Source organism: Euprymna scolopes, chromosome 28 (assembly GCF_053919585.1).
Source record: "Euprymna scolopes isolate OS-2025 chromosome 28, ASM5391958v1, whole genome shotgun sequence".
Taxonomy (NCBI): domain Eukaryota; kingdom Metazoa; phylum Mollusca; class Cephalopoda; order Sepiida; family Sepiolidae; genus Euprymna; species Euprymna scolopes.
The window spans coordinates 100,107,037-100,112,817 of record NC_136509.1 but is presented as its reverse complement, the minus strand read 5'-3'; the positions used below and the strand labels follow the sequence as shown (position 1 = coordinate 100,112,817).

The window sequence follows — 5,781 nt, the reverse complement described above, 5'->3', positions numbered from 1 at the left end:
ACAGCAAGTGTGTTTAATTGCCTGCGAAACAGATTTGCTTTATAATTTATTTAATATCATAAATTAAAAATGGTCAATTGTTACAACGTGACCCAGCGTCGTTTAACCCCTAGAAAACAATGGTCAATGTCAAGTTTCTTTCCAACTCCTGAAAAAACTTGAAAATGCCAACGTTTAATGGTTTTCGATAGTGTTAAAAATATCACATTTAAATTTGGGTCAGATAAATAGTTTTCATGATATGAAAAATCACTTTTTCAAAAAGTGGGGGATCACTTTCCTATATAAATGTAACGTAAAATGGACACCCACTTTCTAATCACCTAACAATTTCTTCATATCATAAAACAAATTTAACGGTGATATTCGTTTTAAGCACCACCGAAGATCGGCGCTGTTTTTTTTTTTTTTTTACTAAGAGATTCGTTTATTTTTCATAATTTAAGCCGACTGTTGGGGTGTTTAGGTTAGGAGTGTGGTTGTCAGGAATAGGGTGTCTCCCTTCCCACCTATCTTCCTATTCCTGACAACCACACCCCCTAACCTAAACACCCCAACAGTCGGCTAAGAGCACCCCACCCCGCACACACCACCCCCTCCTCTTTCACATCCTCCCTCTACTTCTCTCCTTCAAAAGTTAACCCGTGCAAGCCTGCTAGCGACTTGTGTGACCTAGATACACCATGCCATTCTACTGAACAAGCAAGGACGTCAATAAATTAGACAAATAAATGAATAATACATAGCAGAAGAAAAAAAGAAAGACAACGAAATAGACATAGAATATACAAAATAAAAAAGCTTACGCTAAAGCAACAAGTTATAAACTAATATATATATATATATATATATATATATATATATATATATATATATATATATATATATAACAAATTATAAAAAAAGGAACAAAAATATGTTAATTCCCGAAACACGCCATACATATGAATGCCCTCCTTACATTTGCTCAGAGGCTCCACACAGTCATTCAATTCATTTTCCGCTCCATCATCTAGCATGTTTTGTAATCGATCTGTCACGTCCTCTATTTTAAAAGGGAATATTTTTCGAAATATATTATGGATATTGTTACAGACATAACAAGTAAGACATTTGTACTTAATACAACAATAAATATATGTATATATAGACATATATGTATGTACTAATTGATTTGTAAATCGCCTTTATTTTCGTCTTCTCTCACCAACACCGACTATATCCCATTCCTCGCATTGTGATAGCCTTCTATATCTCTACTACATACCTATCCCACACAATGCTTCAAGCAAACTACATATCAATTCTAAAAGTTGTAATAATTTATTTTTATTATCTTTTCTTGGGGGGGTATTTCTAGTGCTCAATATCCGGAGAATATTTTCTTCTCTTTGTAGCCCTTCTGTCGAAATGTCTGGTGGAGAGGGTATCACATACTTCTTCTTTTGGGCGATTATATTTACATGTTTTCATCCGTACTTTTATTTTTGTTGTGGGGGGTATCCACGTTGCCCATGATGAAAATAATTAGTATACCAGTGTGTTTTAAACAGAACTTCATGTCAACCCAGGCAACCGTTGGGTACCAATTCTTGTATATATATATATATATATATATATATATATATATATATATATATATACAGACTCATAAAAAATTTTTGTAAAAAAGAATGTGATATATACACACACACACATATATATATATATATATATATATATATATATATATATATATATATATATATATTATTTTTAAAATATAATTATCCACTGGCGAGATTCGAAATTTAGCGATATATATATATATATATATATATATATATATATATATATATATATATATATATATATATTTATATAAAAGGCGCTATATGTTTTTCTGTCTGTCTATCCGTCTGCCTTTCTCCATATTTTCAAACATTATCTCTATCGAAACTAATATACGCACAGCGGTCTTTAGCCGGTTTAAGTAGGTTTTCTGGGGTCAAAAATAGGTAAAAATTGAAAAAAAAAATCACATTAAACATTGTGTACATCCATTGTAGTTTATTTTTAATTTTTAATTAGATCGTGAGCGTGTCATGTTGGTACAGTTTTGAAAGTCTTCATTTTTGATTTTAGTTTCGTTCTAGCTGATGCCACGCAAATATTTATTTTTACTGTTGAAATCACGACTCCATAATAATATATATGAAATCTGGACAAATTAAAATATTATATTTAAGCGTATTATTCGACGGGGCAAAGCCAATCACCTTCTTCTATGTATAAAAGGCTATATATTGTATCTTTGTCTGTTTAAATGTTTATATATATATATATATATACTAGCAAAAGTACCCGTCGTTGACTGGGTTCAAAAACAGCCTACGGAAAATGGACTCTGGTTTATGAAAGTATGATAGATTATAAAAAGGAAGGGTTGTAAAGAGAGAGAGAGCTTCGAATTTGGGGATATCAAAACCAAAGTAAAATATGATGAAAGTAAAAATAAAATAGACAAACCCTATAATTTATTATACCATACCTGTTCACACTGAAACACTTATCACAATATTCTGTGGATCTATATTAAAAAACCTTGTTAAACTTTGTGACATATTTCCAGTCTATGGAGGTCAGGTGCGAACGAATATCCCATAATTTTATTATACCATATTTCTTCAAAGTGAAACATAATTATCAAAGTTTACTTACGCAAATAGATATGGAAAGTCTTTATTAAAGTTTGTGTCAATTTCCATTCCATTGAAGCCAAGCGCGAACGCAGACCCCATAATTTTATTATACCATCCCTATTTAAGATAAAATATACTTATCAAAGTATTTTTATTTACATCTATATCAAAACCACTTGTAAACAATTTTTTTTTTAATTTATAATTTTTTTATTTCCATACTTTGTGGAACGCAGACCTCACAATTTTAATGAACCACCGTTCTGGCAGATAAAACATACCCATTCCTGTGTCTCGATACATCTTCTATCATTATATGTAATCAGTTTTTTTAAATAGTCAACCATATAGGAGCCAATTCGTGACCAGACACACACACACATTCAGCTTTATATATATATATATATATATATATATATATATATATATATATATATATATATATATATATATATATATGTTAAAGTGAAATTGTCTGTGTTTGTCGGTCAGTGTTTGCGCATTCCCCTCCCAAATTAATCCGTCAATTTTCAGTCTACGGACTCAAGATTTGGCATAATGGGTTTTGAGATTTGGGAAAATATTTTAATCAGTTTTCGGCCAGAAATTTGGCTCTGAAGGTGTCAAAGTTCAACGATTTGACCTTTAAAAATTCTACCAAACTCTTTCGCCAATTTGGAGTCTAAACACTTAAAATTTTATATATTGTTTCCTTGGACATAGATCAATCTTTTGAATTTGATTTTAGCCCACTACAATATTTGTTATCGAGTCCAAATTGGGGTCAACGTTAAAAAAAAAATTAACCTCTCAGTCTAAACATTTGGAATTTTACATAAAATGTATACAGGCTTTTTAATTAGTTTTTGGCCAGAAACTTGGCTGTCAAGGGGTCAAAGTTCAAAAGATTTTTTTTTCGGTCTCTAGCACACTATTCATCAAATTTTGTGTTTAAAAATTTTACATTTTACATAAACTGTGTTTTCAGATATGCAGCAAGTTGTTGGTCGAAAATGTGGCTGCCAAGAGGTCACAGTTGAAAGAGTTAACATTTGCAGACGCTACCAAACTCCTCCTCCAATTTTGGATCTAAACACTTAAAGTTTTAGATGTAGATTACCTGGACATAAGTCAAACTTGTTCATATATATATATATATATATATATATATATATATATATATATATATATATATATATATATATATATATATCCATATTATATAAATATATATATATATATATATATATATATATATATATATACATGATGTTATAAAAACTCTTACTCCCTTTCACAACGCTATGCCCCCCGCTTTTTTTTTTAATTTTCAACAATTTTTTCCGTTCCTGAAATGGAAAAGTTTCATACAGTTCATTACATCAAAAAAATATTTTCAAATATTTTTACTGGTGTTTTGTTTTCTTAATTTCATTCATCCAGAGCGAGTCTCGAAATAAAGACGAAACATTGATGAACACATAACTTGATTTGTTCCTTTTTTTATTTTTCTCCCCCCTCCCTCTCTCTCTCTCTCTCTATCTATCTATCTAAACATATATATACACATATATATGAAAAATGTCTATTTATATATATATATATATATATATATATATATATATATATATATATATATATGTGCGTGTGTCTATTTGTGTGTATGTATTTAAGGACCATGTCTCCCACTTTAAACTCAAAAAGTTGAATGGCTACGAAGATAGGTGTAGTATCATTAAAACAAGCGGCCTTGTGTACTTTATAGTTTTTTTTCTTCATAGTCACCAGTATATTCAATGCCCTTTTGCCAGCAATTCAAATGCACCCCTGTATATATATATATATCTATCTCACTATTAATCGACTTTTAAAACTATCTTTCTCTTCAGCGACTCCTACTAACTTTTGTATCGATATATATCTGTTTTTATTCTCTATTGCAAACGCTATTTCATTTTATTTTCTATATTTTTCTTTTCCTATGTCTCTGTCTTAGTCTTCCTCTGTCTCTATTTATCTGTTTATTTAGCTATTTATCCATCCATATGTCGGTGTCTGTCAATTTCTTTACCTCTACTACCTCCTTCTGGGTATTTGTAATCAAATAACTTCGAAAAATCGATGAAAACTGAAGTGGATATGATTCCTTAATTCAGCTTTGTCTTCGGCTTGGATTCTGTAGTGTAGTGGTTATCACAGTCGCTTCACACGCGATAGGTCCTGGGTTCGATCCCCAGCGGAATCTGGAAGCTTTCTTTTTTACCATGTTACATTTTGAAGTCTGCTTTGAGTTGCTTTGCATATCTTGTGGTATATTAACCCTTCAATCTATATATATAAAGTAGTAGCGTTCGTGTGTGTTAGTGTGGCTGTGTGTACACCTCCCCATGGACAAAGAAGTATATAAATCCGTTTTAAGTTATTTCTTTAAAAGGAGATTTTTGTGTACACCTCTCCTAATCAAGAAATATATAAATCCGTTATAGGCTATTTCTATCAAAGGAATCCAGTTAGGATTAGCGCAAACTAACCAAAAATAAAGTGATGAAGATGACCACAGACGTCCTTCCCTAATTTTGAGTGGCCTTGTGCCATAATACCGCAAACACACCGGAGGTTCTAGTCAAGAAATAATATATAAATCGGTTATTATAGATTACATCAAGTTTATGCATTATTTCTATATATAGTATTTACAAACGAAATCTGCACTGAATGAGTGACCTCATTGACATATTACATTAAAGAAATCTATTTTAATAATTACTTAGATCTTATTAATTATTTCTTGTAATAGGATCGTTTAAATTGTACTGTTTAGAGACATTATTTAAAATTTATTTAGTTTATTTTTAATTCAATTTATATTTGATTTAATTTATTCTTAATTATTAATAAAACAGATACGTTTAAAACCGGAACTCTCATATTAAACTATTAGAGTTATTTCCCTTTAAGCAAATTATTTAAAACGGAATTTTTCGTTTAAACTCGACGTTATTAATTTGTTTTAATTTAGAAATATTCTTTAAAGCTGATTTATTATTTCTATTTTTAATTTTATTATTTGGCGCTTAAAACGGGGGTAATTTAAAAAAAA

The 5,781-nt window shown here is 30.0% G+C and overlaps 1 non-coding gene across 1 annotated transcript; it reads left to right on the top strand.

The window, feature by feature from the left end:
• Positions 1 to 4,853: 4,853 nt before the first annotated feature.
• Positions 4,854 to 4,926, top strand: Trnav-cac (transfer RNA valine (anticodon CAC)). The gene has a single exon. It is a non-coding gene; the product is annotated as a tRNA-Val (tRNA).
• Positions 4,927 to 5,781: the final 855 nt, after the last annotated feature.